Raw genomic sequence first — 21,470 nt, forward strand, 5'->3', positions numbered from 1 at the left:
TGATTCTCACATTACTCCCCCTGCTGGCAGTGCATTCCACACACCCACCACTCTCTGTGTGAAGAACCTACCTCTGACATCCCCCAAACCTTCCTCCAATCATCTTAAAACTTGTGTCCCCTTGTGATAGCCATTTCCAGCCTGGGAAAACGTCTCTGACTATTCACTCTATCTATGCCTCTGATCATCTTGGACACCTCTCTCAAGTCACCTCACATCTGTCTTCACTCCAATAAGAAAAGTCTGAGTTTTCTCAAATTATCTTCATAAGACATGCCTTCCATTCCAGACAACATCCTAGTAAATCTCCACTGCACCCTCTCTAAAGCTTCTGCATCCTTCCTATAATGAGGTGACCAGAACTGAATACAATATTCCAAGTGTTGTCGAACCAGGGCTCTATAGAGCTGCAGCATACCCTCACAGCTCTTCAACTCAATCCACCTGCTAATGAAAGCAAACACGCCATACACCTTCTGAACAACCCAATCAAATTTGGTGGCAACCTTGAGGGATCGATGGACATGGGCCCCAAATCCTTCTGTTCCTCCACACTGCCAAGAATCCTGCCTTTAATCCTGTATTAACCCAATTAAATGCAACCTTCCAAAATTAATCATTTCACACTTCTCCAGGTTGAACTCCATCTGACACCTCTGTATCCTGTCAATGTCCCGTTGTAACCCACAACAGTCCTCCACACTATTTACCACTCCACCAATCTTCATGTCATGAGCAAACCTATTAACCCCTCCCTTCCACTTCCTCCTCCAGGTCAGTAATAAAAATCACAAAGAGCAGAGGTCCCAGATCCTTGCAGAACATCACTGGTCACCAAGCTCCAGGCTTTACATCCAATATTTCCTGATGGAGGGATTTTGCCTGAAACGTCAATTTTCCTGCTTCTCAGATGATGCCTGACCTGCTGTGCTTTTCCAGCACAACTCTAATCTAGACTCAGATCTCCAGCATCGGCAGTTCTCACTTTAACCTCTCCAATACTTTTCATCTACCACCACTCTCTGTCTTCTATGGGCCAGCCAATTTTGTATCCAGACAGCCAAGATTCCCTGCATCCCATGCCTCCTTACTTTCTGATTGAGCTTAGCACAGGGAACCTTCTCCAACACCTTGCTAAAATCCATGTACACCACACCCATTGCTCTGTCTTCATCAATATATTTTGTCACATCCTCAAAGAATTCATAAGGTTTGTGAAGCATGACCTGCCCTTCACAAAGCCATGTGACTATCTCTAATCAAGCTATGGTTTTCCAAGTAATCAGAAATCCTGTCTCTCAGAATCCTCTCCAATAATTGCTGACCACAGACTGGTTTATAATTCTCAGGGTTATCCCTACTGCCTTTCTTGAACAAGGGAATAACATTTGCCACCCTTCAATCATTTGGCACGACTCCAGTGGACAGTGAGGATGCAATTGTCATCGTCAAAGGCTCAGCAATCTCTTCCCTCACTTCCTGTAGTATCCCAGGCTATATCCCGTCTGGCACAGGGGACTTATGTATCCTTACATTTTTCAAACTTTTCAGCACATCCTCTGAAGAAACATTTCGAGCATAAACTGTTTGAGCAGACCAGCCTGTTTCACGCTGTCCTCACAAATGTCAAGGTCCCTCTCCGTAGTGAATACTGAAGCAAAGTATCAAGACCAGGCTCAAGGTGATCTGTCTGAGAAGAGTTCCCATCACCTGTCCTGTGGGGATTGGCTCACTGCCATCAATTCAACACCTCACTTTCCACGTGGAAATATTGTCTTCATCTCAATCTGAATGTACACAATACAAATCATACCTGAGTATATTTGGTAAATGACTATAAGTAATGTAACCAAATTGATTCCCTGGGGTTTGAGATTAGAATGAGAATTAGATTTTATTGTCACGTGTGCAGGAATACATGAGGACAGTGAAAAGTGCACACAGACACCATTCTCCACCACCATCTGCAACAAGATAGATTCCCTTCCATTACCTTGGCCATACACCAGTCAGAATCTGTCAGCTCCTAAAGAAATCATCCACTCTGATGGAGAATGGGGAAACTGCTATCCAGCCAGTGAATGACCTTTACTGTCTGAATCCTGAACCTGTTGCTGTTCCTGGTGATTCATGGTTTAGACCCAGTGTATTGGAAGGAAGCGGGTGGAAGCCCTACATTAAAAAAGGAAGACAGAAAGCAGGAAGCACAGGCCGGTTAGCTTAACATGTCACAGGGAAACTGCTGGAAGGTATGATTCAACCACATACAGCAGGTCACATTGATCAGTTGAAGATAATCTGGCAGAGTCGACATTGTTGTGTGTGTCCATTGAATTTCTTTGAGGATGTAACATGTGTCATTGATAAAGGGGACTGCCCTGAGATAAGCTTTTGTCCAATAAAATGAACCACAAATGTCATGGCAGGAGGTAAAGGCTCACAGTGTGTGGGTGTGTGTGTGGGGGCGGGGGGAGGAATGATTATACGGGAGCACGGGAGCACTGTGGTTTATTGAAATGGAAAGCAATGGAAAGCAGCACTTACATATCCGATAGTGTTGGGGCTTGAAGCAGGACTGACGTATCCGATACTGTTGGGGCTTGAAGCAGGACTAACATATCCGATAGTGCTGGGGCTCGAAGCAGCACTTAGATATCCGATAGTGCTGGGGCTTGAAGCAGCACTTACATATCCGATAGTGTTGGGGCTCGAAGCAGCACTGACATATCCGATAGGGATGGGGTTTGAAGCAGCACTTACAGATCCAATAGTGTTGGGGTTCGAAGCAGCACTTACATATCCGATAGTGCTGGGGCTCGAAGCAGCACTTACATATCCGATAGTGCAGGGGCTTGAAGCAGCACTTACATATCCGATAGTGCTGGGGCTTGAAGCAGCACTTACATATCCGATAGTGTTGGGGCTCGAAGCACCACTTACAGATCCGATAGTGCTGGCGCTTGAAGCAGCACTAACGAATCCGATAGTGCTGGGGTTCGAAGCAGCACTTACATATCCGATAGTGCTGGGGCTTGAAGCAGCACTTACATATCCAATCGTGGTGGGACTCGAAGCAGCACTTGCAGATCCGATCGTGCTTGGGCTCGAAGCAGCACTTACATATCCGATAGTGTTGGGGTTCGAAGCAGCACTTACATATCCGATAGTGTTCAGGCTGATAGCAGCACTTACATATCCGATAGTGTTGGGGCTCGAAGCAGCACTTACATATCCGAGAGTGTTGGGGCTTGAAGCAGCACTTACATATCCAATAGTGCTGGGGCTCGAAGCAGCACTTACATATCCGACAGTGCTGGGGCTTGAAGCAGCACTTACGTATCCGATAGTGCTGGGGTTCGAAGCAGCACTTACATATGCGATAGTGCTGGGTCTCGAAGCAGCACTGACACATCCGATAGGGTTGGGGCTCGAAGCAGCACTGACATATCCGATAGTGCTGGGGTTCGAAGCAGCATTTACATATCCGATAGTGTTGGGGCTCGAAGCAGCACTTACATATCCGATAGTGTTGGGGCTCGAAGCCGCACTTAGATATACGATAGTGCTGGGTCTTGAAGCAGCACTTATATATCCGATAGTGCTGGGGATCGAAGCAGCACTTACATATCCGATAGTGTTGGGGCTCGAAGCAGCACTTACATATCCGATAGTGTTGGGGCTCGAAGCAGCACTTACATATCCGATAGTGCTGGGGCTTGAAGTAGCACTTACATATCCGATAGTGTTGGGGCTCGAAGCAGCACTTACATAGCCAATAGTGCTGGGGTTCGAAGCAGCACTTACATATGCGATAGTGTTGGGGCTCGAAGCAGCACTTGCATATCCGATAGTGTTGGGGTTCGAAGCAGCACTTACATATCCGATAGTGCTGGGGCTCGAAGCAGCATTTACATATCCGATAGTTTTGGGGTTCGAAGGAGCACTTACATATCCGATAGTGTTGGGGCATGAAGCCGCACTTACATATCCGATAGTGCTGGGGCTTGAAGCAGCACTTACATATCGGATAGTGCAGGGGCTTGAAGCAGCACTTATATATCCGATAGTGTTGGGGTTTCAAGCAGCACTTACATATCCAATAGTGCTGGGGCTTGAAGCAGCACTTACATATCCGATAGTGTTGGGGCTCGAAGCAGCACTTACATATCCGATAGTGCTGGGGCTTGAAGTAGCACTTACATATCCGATAGTGTTGGGGCTCGAAGCAGCACTTACATAGCCAATAGTGCTGGGGCTTGAAGCAGCACTTACATATGCGATAGTGTTGGGGCTCGAAGCAGCACTTACATATCCGATAGTGCTGGGGCTTGAAGCAGCACTTACATATCCGATAGTTTTGGGGTTCGAAGGAGCACTTACATATCCGATAGTGTTGGGGCATGAAGCCGCACTTACATATCCGATAGTGTTGGGGCTCGAAGCAGCACTGACATATCTGATAGGGTTGGGGCTTGAGCAGCACTGAAATATCCGATATTGCTGGGGCTCGAATCAGCACTTACATATCCGATAGTGCTGGTGCTCAAAGCAGCTCTTACGTATCCGATAGTGTTGGGCCTCGAAGCAGCACTTACATATCCGATAGTGTTGGGGCTCGAAGCAGCACTTACGTATCCGATAGTGTTGGGCCTCGAAGCAGCACTTACATATCCGAGAGTGTTGGGGCTCGAAGCAGCACTTACATATCCGATAGTGTTGGGCCTTGAAGCAGCACTTACATATCCGATAGTATTGGGGCTTGAAGCAGAACTTACATATCCGATAGTGCTGGGGCTCAAAGAAGCACTGACATATCCGATAGTGTTCGGGCTTGAAGCAGCACTTACATATCCAATAGTGATGCGGCTTGAGGCAGCACTTACATATCGGATAGTGTTGGGGTTCGAAGCAGCACTGACATATCCGATAGTGTTGGGGCTTGAAGCAGCACTTACATATCCAATAGTGTTGGGCCTTGAAGCAGCACTTACATATCCGATAGTGTTGGGACTTGAAGCAGCAATTACATATCCGATAGTGTTGGGGTTCGAAGCAGCACTTTCATATCCGATAGTGCTGGGGCTTGAAGCAGCACTTACATATCCGATAGTGCTTGGGCTCGAAGCAGAACTTACATATCCGATAGTGTTGGGGTTTGAAGCAGCACTTACATATCCGATAGTGTTGGGGCTCTAAGCAGCACTTACATATCCGATAGTGTTGGGGCTCGAAGCAGCACTTACATATCCGATACTGTTGGGGCTCGAAGCAGCACTGACATATCCGATAGTGTTTGGGTTCGAAGCAGCACTTACATATCCGATAGTGTTCGGGCTGAAAGCAGCACTGACATATCCGATAGTGTTTGGGCTCGAAGCAGCACTGACATATCTGATAAGGTTGGGGCTTGAGCAGCACTGAAATATCCGACAGTGCTGGGGCTCGAATCAGCACTTACATATCCAATAGTGCTGGTGCTCGAAGCAGCACTTACATATCCGATAGTGCTGGGGCTTGAAGCAGCACTTACATATCCGATAGTGTTGGGCCTTGAAGTAGCACTTACATATCCGATTGTGTTGGGGTTCGAAGCAGCACTTACATATCCGATAGTGCTGGGGCTTGGAGCAGCACTTATATATCCGATAGTGTTGGGGCTCGAAGCAGCACTTACTTTTACGATAGTGCTGGGGCTTGAAGTAGCACTTACATATCCGATAGTGCTGGGGCTTGAAGTAGCACTTACATATCTGATAGTGTTGGGGCTCGAAGCAGGACTTACATATCCGATAGTGTTGGGGTTCGAAGCAGCACTTACATATCCGATAGTGCTGGGGCTTGGAGCAGCACTTATATATCCGATAGTGCTGGGGCTTGAAGCAGCACTTACATATCCGATAGTGCTGGGGCTTGAAGTGAGTTTGCCAATTGCTGGATTTCTTTCCCTTTGGCCCAAGCTGCCTCCTGTTCACCATGGGGCGGGGAGGCGGGGGGCGGGGGTGGAAGAGGTGTATAATCCCTCTGTCCATCCATCTCCCATCAGGATGGCCTGAAGGTTCTCTGCTTCTGCCTCAGAAAGAGGCCTGAACAGTCCCCATCCCCCACCATCCCCATCCACCAGACTCAGCTCATTTGGAACCGTTTCCCTTTCACTGACCTCACTTTCTCCAAATCAAAGGGCTGCTTCTGGCTCCCTGCACGGGTCCTAGTGTATCTGTGTCTTTGTGGGGAAGGTGGAATATTTCTTAGTTGAATCCTATTTAGCTCTTTCTCCAACCTGTTGGTGATACAATTGCTGCTATTCCTGCTCATACCAGAATTAGAGGAAAAATATATTAATTTGTTTCCAATATCTGTCTTTCCCTCATGACCTGTTTGCTACCCTGTTATTGCAGCCTTTGGTGTTCCCGGTAAGACAATGTTTTTTTCTTCATGGACAGTGAATACCATGGTGTTCATGGAACAGATTTCAGGAATAGTCCTCATTGCAGAGTACCTTATCCACCAGAAGGAATTGGGGAATATGGACTCGGTGCTGCATATTTACTGAGCAGCTCCCCCAGGATAGGGATCAGCAAAGAAAATCAAGTCTGAAGACTTTAATTTAATGTGTGTGATGAAACTGAACATTTTACTGGAATCAAAACATATTCAGCAATTATTGAGAAGTTATATCTAATACATAGGAAGTAAAGTTTGTTGGAAGGATGCTTGTCATTTTCAAAGATTTCTTCTGACAAATTGTCAGGAGCATTGATCTGTAGCATGGAAGCAAATCTGTGGTGAGCTCTGTGGAATATCACATCCCAATATAACCCAACCATTTGGTGTGATTTAGTATATGAAGGTCCCCCTTGCTGTCTCTTCTCTCTCCCTCTTACAGCAAACCTACTGACCATCATCATTCTCTCCAATGGGAAGTGTGGACATTCCAAATGTATCTCGGTGTACATGACCACCATGGCAACAGCAGATTTCCTGGTCCTGTTTTTCGGTGTTGTATCACATTTTGAGATATCACATTCCAGATTCATTTCTGTCCTACGCTGCAGTTTGTAAATTCATCCTGTGTTTTATTCCTGCCACATTGGATATGTCAGTCTTGTTGACTGTCTTCTTTAAAATGACCGTTTTGTAACTATCTGTTGTCAGATATTTAAAGCAGACTATTGCACAATGCGAACTGCTGCTCTGATGATGACAGCATTCCCTGCCCTGATTGCTTTACAGAACACATCCTGCTGGTTTCCATATGACCCTGGCTGAATAATTCCCAACGTTGCCTGGGGCTGTCACTCCACTGTGACCTTTTACACATCAACTGCAGGTGAGGCATCCTCCTGGGTGAAAAGGATTTCAGTTGCATGGCTGCCTTTTTGTTTGAGATTACTGTTTAACTCTTTAACAATCCGGTGTATTTTAGTGGGACAGCAGAGTCTGCAGGGGATTGTGGGATCTCAGCAATGAGAACAGCACCAACACAGAGATGAAACTCAGAAGGAAATCCATCGTTTTCCTGTTCAGTCTATCAGGCAGTTTTGTGCCTTACAGCCATTATTAACTTTTTAACCAGTAAAAAGACAGCGACAGTACATTACCGAGGTGTTTATACAGCTCCAACATCCACCGCCATTGATACTGGGGACATTCGAATGGATTTGAGTTTCTGCACAAACACGTGTAATTATGCAGCTACCCAAACCCAAATTCAGGGAAGAGATGAAGAAGGTGATGAAATCTCCCTTCATTTTGATATTGACTTTGGTTAAACAACATCAAACTGAAACTTTCTTCCCAGACTGAGTAAATGCCAATCTGTGGTCTCACTCAGAACGGACTATTCTATTACGGCTAAGAAGGATTCCACTTGTGAAAATGAAACGTTCTTGGAATACATTTTTCAAACTGTCGGCTATGTTTGATACCTGCTCATTTCTCAGGGGGTAACAGTCCTGATGGTGGTTACCCTCCATCCAGTCAAATTGTTCTCCCGGTTTTACCTGCCAAGGGCTAACACCACAACAGCCTCTTCTTGTTCACCAGCATCTCCACTTTAATCTTTGAGCAGTAGTCCAGCCTCACCTCCATTTCCCAGATGGATGGGAATGCCAACTTCTGATACCATTCTCACCGTGACCTTCTGAGAGTGTTTGTTGTGGTTCAGCAGGAACACAATAACTTCTGATCGTTTCGCTCAGAAAAAGGTGAACTGAAGGTACCCAGATACAGATCCAAGGCTCAGTCTGTCTAGAAAGGACAAAGTTAAAAATCACACAATACCAGGTTGGAGTCCAACAGGTTTATTTGGAAACACGAGCTTTCGGAGCGCTGTTCCTTCATCAGGTGGTTGTGGAGGAAAAGATCATGATCGCAGAATTTATAGCTGAAGGAGGCCAGTGTCATGGCGATGTGATACATTAAACAATTTTAGATTAAACCTTTCAACTTTTAGAATGGGATTTGCTGGCTTCTGTTCTTTGATACGTAAACCCCAGAACTTGTTTTAAATTACGTTCTCAAGATAGCTCACCTTTTCTAACAATAGGTGTGAAGTCTGTCTGTGTCCCAGTGCTATGTCAGACTGAGGAGCCATCCACATACACAGGATCTGCTCAGATGAGGAGGAATGTGACGAGCACTTGAAAGTGCTCAAGGATGTCGTCATGAGAACAGGGTACGATGCTCAACTCATCGACTGCCAGTTCTGACATGCCACAGCGAGTAACCCCAGTGACCTCCTCAAGAGACAGACATGACGCTATGACAATGAATGATTTACAGCGCACAACAATCACCAGACAGGGGTGTTCCCTCCCAGTCAGGGAACACTTCAGCAGGCAGGGACATGTGGTCTCGGATCTTCGGATGACCATCCTCCAAGGCAGACTTCAGGACAAGCAACAACACAAAGTGGCCGAGCAGAGGCTGATAGCCAAGTTCGGTCCCCATGGGGATGGCCTCAACTGGGACCTTAGGTTCATCTCTCACTACAGGTGACCCCACTGCACTACACAGACACAGACACACACACAGACACAGACACACACAGACACACACAGACACACACAGACACACACACACAGACACTCGCACAAACACACCCTCCCTCTCATCTCAAATGCACATGCAAAGCCCCTGCCCTCACACCCACATACACCATCTCACAGACGGATACTCCATCACACTCACACAGACACTTAACCAAGTCTACGTGCACACTCTTCCACGTGCACTCACATCCACATGCACACACTCACATGCACACTCACTCTGTTGCTCCGACACGCACACACATAGAAGTTTATGGGGTGAGTATGTTTTTGCAGAATTACATTTTATTTTGCTCAAAACCTGCATGAATCCATGTAAAACTATGCAGAGGGTTTGTCAGTCTGACATGGCATTGGGACACAGACAGACTTCACACCTATTGTTAGAAACGCTGAGCTATCCGGAGAATGTAATTTAAAAGATGTTCTGGGGTTTACATATCAAAGAATCGGCAAATCCTGTTCTAAAAGTTGAAAGCTTTAATGTAAAATTGTTTAGTGTATCACATCTCCACGACACTGGACTCCTTTGGCTATAAATTCTGTGACCATGATCTTATTCTCCACAACCACCTGATGAAGGAGTGGCGCTCTGAAAACTAGTGCTTCCAAATAAACCTGTTGGACTCTAACCTGGTGTTGTGTGATTTTTAACTTTGTCCACCCCAGTCCAACACCGGTAACTCCAAGTCATGTCTAGAAAGGAGAAGAGCACACAACTGCTCAAAGGAACATGGAGACAAATTCCAACAGAGGAAGAAGTCAATCAGAGCAGTGTGTTTGTACTGATGCACGAAAGGTCTGCAGCTCCATTCACACTTTACACAGCTCCTCTATTCTATTCCATTTGTGTCTCATTCCCAACTAAAGCCAACCCAGTTTCTCTGGTCAGTAGAATAGGTCAGTCTCAGGTTCGGACAGTGGAGATCTCTTTGTTGGGCAGAGCAGTGGCATGATCACCATCTGCTCCATCGGACACTGTTACCTCTGTAAAGGTTTTCCAGATTGACTGGGACCATGTGACAGTCAAAGGGAGGGTCCGGACCAGTATAACTGGTGACATGGCAGCAGTTTGACCCCACAAAACATTGTGAGTCATCTTCATCCCACTTCATGTTCCCCACCTCTCTATTTCCACCTCCCTGTATTGGTCGATAAATGGATGGTACAGTCTGTCGAGAGATCATCAGCCTTACTGGGATTCGGAATGTGAAGGCAATGGCCCTAAGAAATATTCCTGTCTATTCCAGAGGATCTCCAGGCTTCATTGTTCCCACCGAAATAAAGTTAATTTAAGTTACATTTTTCAGCACTCAACAATCCTCACTAATTCTCCTATTGCTGCTTCTGAAACCTCCCGGAATCACAAGGACATGCACATTTACAAAGTGGATCAATATCCAGAGTTTGATGTTGTCACTTACCTTGTGAAATACAAGAGATTGTTTGGACGTTTCAGGACTGGAGGGACATTGGTCAATTTTACTCCAAACAGACAATGGGTTTGAAGTTGAGCAGGGATTGATGGATGTGATTGAGAAGATGCTGAATGATCTATTACACTGACAGAGACGTTCTCTTTGATTTGAGTCTGCAGACTGTCCAGTTTTTGATCAAAGATCTTGCTTGGGATTGATGGAGATGATTGGGAGATGGGTAGATTGGGACTGACTTCCAGAGTTGTCCTCCCCCTGGTCAGGATGGGCTCAGTCTGGCTGTTCCTCATGGGGACAGTCTCAGTGGTCACTCTATGTGTAGTGTGACTGTCCCCTGCCCCTTCACCCAGCTCTGGGACCCTGTCTCTCTCGCCCCCCCTGTTGCTATTGTTAGAAACAAAATCAATAAAATTTAGACGAGACCACCAACACTGGAAACAAGACAATTTATTCTACAATCTTATAAGAAAGGGCATCAATTTCAGAAGCAAATGAGCAACGAACATTCAAACTAGTACACAGTTATACTTTTGAGCTGCGTGAGGTCACATCTCCCGACTCTTACATTACCCAATCTTTCTTATTGTATTCTACCACTACCCAGCTGTGCTCTGCCCTTATTGCCCCCTTTTCTCCAAGTTGGCAACCTTTCCCTCTGTAAGTGCTGACATGAGGCTAAACTTGTATCTTGATGTTCTTTTACTTTGCTTGTAACATCTTCCATTGTTCATAGGTACATTCCATTCTTGAACATACGTTTTAACAATGTATCTTTTCATGCTTGGTTTATGTGTTTCAGCTGTCTCAGCTATTTTGCTGAGACTATTATTTAAAAGAATTATTTGCTTCAATAATTATGCACTAAAGTTAGTATTTAATTATCCACAATTATTCATTAAAGATAAAGATACGTTTCCCTCATGCTTGCCTAGCTGATATTTTTCCCTGTACCCCTTGTCTGCACATACACACTCTGGTGCAGAGGTGCACAATCTTGTCATTTCTGTCCTTCTAAATCTGTCTTTTTTCAAACTCCAGGAGTAATCTGCTCCTCGCTCTTTCTTGCGCTTGTGCTATTGTCATGACCATTATTGATTGTTGTCCTCCCAAAGACATTACCAGCTTAGTCATTATCCACTTTAACACATTCAACCCTATCAATAGACCTACTATTATTAGTAATACATAAATGCCTAAATTAACGAACCATTTTCCCCAACCAGTCAGTCTCCAGTTTCCCATCCCCATCCTTCACCTTTTCGGTGTTGATCCCCAATTTCTCTTATATTGCTTATCTTTTTCTTTACTATTTCTGCCTTATCTTCCACTATGGAAGAGGTGTCTGGGATGAAAGTGCAGCATTCCTCACCAATCAGAGCACAGGTTCCCCCTTTTTCGACCAAGAGATAATCTAAAGCCATTCGATTCTGTAAAGCTGTTAGTCTTGTGGCAATTATTTCGGTGGTTATGGCCGATATTTTGGACTGAGTTTCTCCCATTGCGTCGGTGGTATCATTAATTAAATTTTCAAGGGCAGCCGCCAGTTTCTGTATTTCTACCCCTGTCCTTGTAGTGCCATAGTTTGGGAATAGTATCCAAAACAGACGGTCTCCTTTAGAGACCTCTCGGGCCTTACGTCTCATCCCCCCTTCCTTTCTCAGGTTGGGCTCATGTTTTCCTATTCGGAGGTGAGGGACATATAAGCGAGGTAACAGCAGCCACTCCAGCCTTTCTAGTCTTGAGGCAGTGTTTCATCAACTTCATAACATGCATGTATTTCTACACATTCGGTCACGCAAACATATTTTTCCCCGGGAATAAATGCATAGGCCTTCAGGCCACATACCCAATATGTTCTGTTTAATATTCGGGGAGTGGTCGTGGTCGTAGCTTGGCTGGTGTAGACACAAGATGATCTTTCTAACCGGAAGGGTTAGGTGTCATTCTGATTACAGAAACAGGTGGTATTCACTGGTCCTTTTGGTGGGGAAATTCTAAGGCCATCGATAACACCCTGAGTTTTCGGGGCCGGCCTTGGGAACCATCCCACAAAGTTATATTTTCTCTTTTCAGATTTCCACTTTGTATGACTTGTGCCCAAGTCAAATTGTTGTACATTGTATCCTTCTTTTTTAGTGAGCGGTATTACCGAGGTGGGGATTCCGGATTCGCCATGGTGTGGAATTTCTGCACATACCCAACTGTCGGCAAGTCCCTCTTGTTTAGCATAATTTTGACATAGTGTAGTGAAGTGATTTTTTTCACTTCCTTGAACAGTTAATACTATTAACATTACAATGCTATACCAGTATTCACCCATCTCTGAACCCTGCCTCCCGCCCTATCTTAATCTTTTAGGCGCCAGGGAAAAGTGAGTCCACACAACCCTTACAATCAATAACTCTATATCTATATCATCAAACGTTAAAAAGAGTGAAAGAGTCTTTTATCACAGTTCATTCCCTCTTTCTCAGCTTAACTTTCAGAGGGTTGTCTGTAGGATGAGCGTACCACTCCACCAATGGGGCGTTCACAGGACCTTTGATGTGAGTGTGATGACTCCACCCTTTCCCAACAGTCCGGATAGCTGTCTCAGTAGTCAGGATGGTTGGGAATGGTCTCTCCCAGCTCGGGTTGAGTTTGGTATCTTTCCAGGCCTTGATCTGGACCCAATCACCCGGCTGTATACTGTGTGCTGCAAATTCGAGCAGCAGTGTCTGTACCAACAAGCCTTTATTCCTAAGAATAGATAATGAAGAGCCAAGTGCTACAATATAATTTTTCAAAAACTTGTCATTAAATTCAGCTGTAGGCACCTCTCCTTTCCCTCCGAGGAATGGTAGCCCAAACATCATTTCATAAGGAGAAAGGCCGATATCGCACCTTGGGGCAGTCCGAATGTGTAATAGTACAATAGGTAAACATTTGGTCCATGGTAATCGAGTCTCTCGGACTAGTTTAGATAATTGCTTCTTTATGGTCTGATTCATTTGTTCCACCCGTCCAGAGGAGGGTGGGTACCAAGGGGTGTGGAACTCCCAAGAGATCTCTAATCTTGCCATTACTTCTTGCAAGATATTGGAAGTGAAATAGCGACCTTGGTCTGAGTCTGTCCTTTCCACTATTCCATATCGTGGGATGATATGTTCGAGGAGGGTTTTCACCACTCCTTTTGAGGTGGCTGATGGGAAAGCTTCCATCCACCCGGTTAAATGGTCTACTAGCACTAACAGGTACTTCTGTTTTCCCATCGGGATAGTTCGGTATAGTCCACCTGTATACTTTGGAAGGGTCTTACTCCTGGGTTTCTTCCTCCTTTAAGCACTTCCTTTGCTATTTTCTTATTGATCTTTTGACAAGTTATACATCCTGCATATATCTGTTTCGCCAATGTATATATTCCCTTACATCCATATTTTCTTAATACTGTGTCACACATGGCTTGGGAACCCCAGTGACTACCCTGGTGTAAGGCGGCTAAGATGTTTCTCATGACTGGTTTACTCAGTAATTCCCTCCCATCCGGGAGGATCCACTTTCCTTCAGTTGTCTTAGTGGCTCCTATTTCTTGGAACTCTTTTTCCTCTTCTCCTGTCTATATGGGGTTCATGGAAGAAGAGTCAATTAAGGGTGTAAGAATCTGTATCCTTGTTACTGTATGGTTCATAGCTGCCTCTTTGGCTGCCTCGTCTGCCAGCCAGTTTCCCTTTGCTTCTGGAGTGTTCCCCTTATGGTGTCCAGGTACATGGACTATAGCTATTTCCTGCGGTAATTTCAAACTTTTCAATCCTTGTCCTATTAACTCTTCATGTACTAACTCCTTTCCCTGACTATTGATTAGTCCCCATTCTTGCCATATCTTTCCGAAGGTATGGACTACCCCATAGGCACACTTGGAGTCAGTGTAAATTATCCCATCCCGTTTCCCTAGGTTTCTCTAAGCTTGGTTTAATGTATACAATTCACAGGTCTGGGCTGACCATGTGTTAGGCAGCCAGTCAGCCTCCACTGTTTGGTTTTTGTTACCATCCACTCCTGCATATCCATTGTGTCTTTTTCCTTCCACTCCTCTCGATGATCCATCTATAAACAATCTATCCCTGTCATGTAGAGGGAGATCTCTCAGGTCCTGTCTAATTTTGGTTTGATATTCGATGATATCTAAACAGTCGTGCTCTAATTCTCGTTTGTCTAGAGGTTCTCCCTTCCAAAGAAAGGTAGCTGGGTTTAGACAGGTGTCTGTTGCTAACACGAGGTCATCTTTCTCCATCAGGATGGCCTCATATTTTAGAATTCGTGAATCTGTCAACCATCTTCCTGCTTTTTGGTTAAACACAGTTCTGACTTGATGGGGAGTGCTAACTACTAGCGCTCCTCCGAAAGTAAGTTTTCGGCTTTCTTCTCCCAATATGGCCGTTGCTGCAACTGCCTGTAGACATCCAGGATTTTGGACAGGAAGGCTATGGGCTGTTTCTTTCCCTCTCCTTTCTGGGTTAACACTCCTAAGGCTGCTCCATCGTTTACTGTCACAAAAACGTGATATGGTTTCTCGAGGGAAGGAAGGGCCAATACTGGTGCTTGTGCTAGACTACGCTTCAACTCATGTAACCCTCCCTTTTCCTCTTCTGTCCAGTACAGTCCTTCGTGTTCTGATTCTGTCAGTTTGTAATATAACCTCTTCATTTTCTGGACATAGGCTTCTATCCATAATCTACAATAACCCATCAGCCCAAGGAACTTTTGTAATTCCCATTTGGTGTTCGGGAGAGGCAGTTCTACTATCCCTGGGATTCTTTCGGGGTTAATGCGTCTAGTTCCCTCGCTCATAAAGTGTCCTAAGTATTTCATCTCTTTTTCTGCATATTGTAATTTATTCCTAGATACTCTTAAACCCCATCGCTCTGGGGAATTCAACAATCCATTGGTGGCCGAACTTACATCATTTCTCTTTTGTCCTGACACAAGTAGATCATCTACAGATTGCAACAGTGATGTCTCCCGGGGCACTTTATATTGTTCTAAGGCTTGTTCCAGTACTTGTCCAAATAAGTGAGGTGATTCTGTGAATCCCTGGGGAAGTACCGTCCATCGGAACTGTTGCTTTCTGCCAGTGTATGGGTTTTCCCATTCAAAAGCGAACATGTCGCGGCTCTCTGAGGCTAAAGGACAAGCCCAGAATGCATCTTTTAAATCTATTACACTAAACCAGCGGTGGTTACACAGTATCTTACTAAAAAGGGTGTATGGATTGGGCACCACTGGGTGCTGTGTCCGGACCAGTCGGTTCACTAATCTGAGATCTTGTACCAGTCGGTAAGTTCCATCTGGTTTCCGGACGGGTAATATTGGGGTATTAAAGGGTGACAGGCATGGTTCTAATAGCCCTTTTTTTACTTGAGAGTCTATTACCAGTTGTAAACCCTTGCGTCCCTCTAATGAAACCAGATATTGTTTAAGCCTGACTGTTTTATTTTCTTGGGACAGTGTAATTACGATGGGGTTAACGTTCAAATGACCCGTGTTCCTGGTTCTCGCCCACACGTAGGGTTTATCTGTTCTTCATCACTGGTCGTTAGTTTATTTATTGTTACAGTTATTGAACCATTCTCTACTCCAACCTTCAAGTTTAACAAAATGATTAAATCCCTACCCAAGAGATTGCTTCCAACATCAGGAATATATAATCGTTGTCCCGTCACTTCTTCGGTATTTCCCCTGATTAGGGTCGGCTCAAAAATGGGCACAAAGAATCCTTCACCTTTTACTCCAGAAACTCTGAGACTCTTATTAGTTAATTTAACACTGTTAGGTCTAAAACTTAGGGATGACCGCGAGCCGCTCCCGTATCCACCACAAACCCTGTCTCCTCTCCTTCAGGTCCCACATTTAGATTTATCAAGGGTTCCCGGTGGGTCTCAGGAGGAAGGAACCCCCTGACTCCCCTATTCCTCATCAAAACTCATCAATGATACTGCTTCTCTTTGTCGTCCTAACTTTGGACATTGCCTTTTAAAATCTCCTGATTTTCCACAGTAATAACATCCTGCCAGTTGCTTCCTTCCCCTACCATCTGTTCTCTGTCTCTCTTGTCCTCCCCTGTTGTTTTCTGATTCTAACTTTCTCGTCGTAATTTCCTCAACTGCTGCAACCATTATTTTAGCTTTCTGTTTTTGTTTCTCCTCTTCTCTTTTCACATACACTTTCTGTGCCTCATGGAACAGTTCTTCCATCTGTCTTTCACTCCATCCATCTAATTTCTGTAACTTCTTTTGTATGTCCGGCCACAATTTAGTCACAAACTGGACCTTTAAGAGTCCCTGTGCTACCGGATCATCGGGATTCATTCCCAAATATTTTCTAGTGGCTTCTTTTAGTCTCTGTAAAAAGGCTGACGGGGCTTCCTCCTTTTCCTGTCTTACTTCAAAGGCTTTTTTTAAAAATCTGAGATTTAGGTGCTGCTTCTCTAATACCCCAAATAACTATTTCTCGAAAGTCTCTCATTTCTCCTCTATCATGGTCATCCATGCCCTGCCAACAGGGGTCCACATTGGGAAATTTGTTTTCTGCTGGTATTATTCCTTCATTCACCAAGTGTCTCCTTTCCCATTCCCTCAGGGCAGCTCTTCTGATCATACCCCTTTCTTCCCCTGAAAATATCGTCCCCAGAATGCTCATCAGTTCACCCCATGTGTACAAATTCAGCCCCAAGAATTGATCCACCTGTTCCGCCAATCCTACTGGGTCGTCAATCAAGCTTTTCATGTCTTTTTTAAAGAATCTAACTTCCCTGCTAGTTAGTGGTACACTGACATATCTGATTTCACTGTTACCAATGGGTACTTCTCTAAGTGGATATATTTGTGCCGCTGCCCCACCTATGTCCCCCCTTCCCTCTTTTTCACTGCTGATCTAGACTTAATCGGACTTGGGGGAAGGTCTTCCTCCAGACCTTTTTCAAGTTCTTGTACTGGGGAAGGCGCTGTGGGAGAGGGGAAAGACGACAACGGACCATTACTATCATTGTCGTAAGGAGGGGGTAAACTTGACAAAGGATCCCAAAGGGAAACCTTCGTTTCCTCATCACCTTCTTCTGATTTTTTCAAAACAAGGATTTTCAGACTCCTTATCCAACATGCGGCATAATCAGATTCTTTACAGGAGTATTTTTGTTTCTTATTTACATATATATTTAAATCTTGACATAGCCAATCTTCATCTGACCCACATTTAGGCCAAAATATACTTGGAGTTTTAATGCTTTCCTTCGTCCAGACAAAACAACAAAAGTTTATCATTTCTTTTTTATCCTTCCTTCACGTCCGAGGATTGTACTTCCAATTACTTAACATTTTTCCTAAAGGATTGTCCGTTGGGATGTGGTCCTTGGACGTCCTTCCAACGTCTCCTTCTAAACTTAAATCACTATTTTTATTCCCCATTTCAATGCTTGGCCGTTTCTTTCTGTAATTTAGTTAACCTTACTGAGGTTCGGTGTCACCTTCTTCCACACGCACTTTAGGGTCCTGACCTTCGCGTGGGGGATTTCCCCTCTTAACAGCCGCTCTAAGGCTGGGTGATCAAACCTTACTCGTCAGATTAATCTAGTCAATTAAACACTTTATTTTATATGTTGCCAATTTCCTGTACTTCTCGTACGCCCCCGACCACCACAGCAATACTTAAAGAACAATTTTCTTACCTTGGTCTGTGCACAAGATTTACCTGGTCGAATCAGCGCGCCCCGTCCCACGGCATTACCTGGCAACCACGACCGTTGCCTATGTACAAAGGAGTTACTCGACCGAACTCGCCGCAAGTCAGCACGCCCTGTCCCGCAGCAATTCCCCAGATATATCCAACTGGCAGCAGTAACTATCGCTGCCTACCCTGGTCGACCGGATTCTCCTAACCCGGTCGCCCAGAACCCAGTTTCCCCGGATCCCCGGATATATCCGACTGGCAGCAACTACCGCTGCCTACCCCGGTCACCCGGATAAGTCTTTTAAGACCTTTCTTACCCAGGTCTCGTGCACACAAGAGTCACTTGACCAAACCCGCCGCGTCTGCCTGTCTTGTTTCCAGGGTCTCTCAGAACGGATCACGCTCGCCCGAGCCGCCGTGGCAAGGAGGGAAACTAGAGAACACAGAAATCAGCGAGGTGCACCTTCTCTGTTTTCCCAAAAATGCCGAGCGACCGGAGATCGGGATCCCGAACGAACCCCCAAATCTGTTAGAAACAAAATCAATAAAATTTAGAAGAGACCACCAACACTGGAAACAAGACAAGTTATTCTATGATCTTATAAGAAAGGGAATCAATTATAGAAGCAAATGAGCAATGAACATTCAAACTAGTACACAGTTATACTTTTGAGCTGCGTGAGGTCACCTCTCCCGACTCTTACATTACTCAATCTTTCTAATTGTATTCTATCACTACCCAGCTGTGCTCCGCCCTTATTGCCCCCTTTTCTCCAAGTTGGCAACCTTTCCCTCTGTAAGTGCTGACAGGAGGCTAAACTTGTATCTTGATGTTCTTTTACTTTGCTTGTAACATCTTCCATTGTTCATAGGTACATTCCATTCTTGAACATACGTTTTAACAATGTATCTTTTCATGCTTGGTTAATGTGTTTCAACTGTCTCAGCTATTTTGCTGAGACTATTATTTAAAAGAATTATTTGCTTTAGTATTAATTATCCACAATTATTCATTAAAGATAAAGATACATTTCCCTAATGCTTGCCTTTTCTGAACCTGCAAAAACAACACACTTCCCCATTTCTTACACTATGGTGACCATCTCGTTAGCTGTCACCTTGCTGCTCACGTTGAGGGAAAGATTGTCGCTGGTAATGAGGCTGGATATCCCCCACTCCCCTCCTTGCGGTGGCTGTGGTTTCCTCAGTCCCAGGGGAGCCAGACTCTCTGCTCTCCAACCACAGCCTCCCCTCCCCCCATTGGCCGCACCCTCTGATGGAGTGGTCAGGACAGGGACAGTCTCACCCTCGTCACACTCCCAGTCACAATGGTTACCATGGACACGCTTGACTGTCTGTGCTCCGGAACGTTTGATTGGTCAATTTGCACTAAGCCTCCTTACCCACCATAGGTGCTAGTTTACCACCCCATCTCCACGACGGGCACATCCTCACTGCCCCCAGTACACACTGACGTATCGGGCACATTGATGGTGGGTGATGGGCCCAGTCTCACTGGCCCCGAATTCTCCAGTCTCACTGTTCATTGTCTCTGCTCTGACCCCGGGAACAGTGGGCAGTGCCTCACCAATGGGAACACGGCATTGCCCACAAAAAGCTCTCTCCCCCACTCTTGGTGACTGATGGAAGAAGCTGTTCCTGTGGATGGAGCTGAAGGTTCGGTGTGTGGGGGTGGGTCCATTGGGGCTGAGATGAGTCGTACTGGAGCAAGGGAAGGTAAGGGGTCTATTGGTGCAGAGGGAAAGGTCGGCTGGGGTACCCCCTGACTGAGTGTGGACATGGGAACTGGCTGCATGTGTCAGTTCAGAACTGGGTGCTCCAGTGGCTGTGGGGAAGCTGCTGCTGGTCACATTCGCTGTAGACAGAGGGAACACTGATCAATTCAAGGGAAAGAAAATGAAGTTAAATCAAACATTGCAGACAGTGAGAGCAGACAGCATCCCAATTCATGCCTGATCCGCAACAAAACTTATTAAAATAATCCCTTTCTCAGATTTAAACTGAACAACTGATCCAACACTCACTATGGTTTGTGAAAGAGAATTCCAAACCTCTCCCACCTTTTGTGTGTCAAAGTGCTTCCTAACATCTCTCCTGAACGCTCTGACCCTAATTTTTAGACTCTGCTCCCTCGTTCTCAAACCCCCAACCAGTGGAAATAGCTTCTCTTCATCTGCTCTGATTAACATCCTGTTAATATCTCCAGGACTTTGATCAGGTGGGGACCCTTCCCTCTTCAGACAATCCCCTCATTCCAGGGATTAGTCCAGTAAAACTTCTCAGAACTGTTTCCATTACATTCACATCCCTCTGTGACGTAAAACTTCGGTAATTCCAGCGCTGGGATCTTGCTGTGCATTAAAACAGTCAGCCACAGGCCAGTCAAGCCACCCAGGCTCATTTACCTCTGTCCCAGGGAGAGGGGCCTCAGCACAATATTGGGGGCAGCAAAACATTTGCAGGGGCTCATATGGTGTAAAGTGAATAATTGGGGTAGGACATACATTGGGAGGGGAATGAAAATGGGGGCAAAATGTTTCTGGGAAATGCAAAGTGGTTTGGACATTTTCAGGTCTGAAAGAGAGAAAAAAAGGGAGAAAGGGAGGGTGAGAGAAAAAGTGAGAGAGATAGAGAGAGTGGGGATGGGGTAAAAGGTACAGAGAGAGAGAGAGAAGGACAGAGAGACAGAGGGAGGACAAAGGCAGGACAGAGAGAAAGACAGGCAGAGAGATAGAAAACCTTCTCCTAATTACCACTTGCCTTCTTGCTCCCCCCTCTTGAATGGCATGATGTATCACTATGCCGTGGTCAGCTGGCTTATCCTCCCTACAGCTCTGTTCCTCATCCACACAGGAAGCAAGTACCTTGTACCTGTTGGACAAGGACAAAAGCTGAGGCTCCTCTACCTGGATCCCTCTACCAGCCTCACTTTCAAACACACTATGCTGTCCCTGGTCTCTGACAGAATTTATACTCCTTAATCTACCAGGTGTGACTGCCTGGTGAAACACAGCGTCCAGGGACTTCTTTTTTTTAATTTAAAAAATATACTTTATTCATGAAATTATTTGGATCTCTTTACAATTGGTCATGCCATTCTTATGCACACATTACATTGCTTTACATACAGACATCGAAATTTATTTTTCAAAGATACAAGTCTGTACATTTACTATCCAGCTCTTCTGCTGAGGTGTCAGAGGAGCCTAAATGACTGGGTGGTCCCCCTGTTCTTCTAATAAGGCAGGCAGATGTTACACAG

Source organism: Chiloscyllium punctatum, chromosome 29 (genome assembly GCF_047496795.1).
Source record: "Chiloscyllium punctatum isolate Juve2018m chromosome 29, sChiPun1.3, whole genome shotgun sequence".
NCBI lineage: Eukaryota > Metazoa > Chordata > Chondrichthyes > Orectolobiformes > Hemiscylliidae > Chiloscyllium > Chiloscyllium punctatum.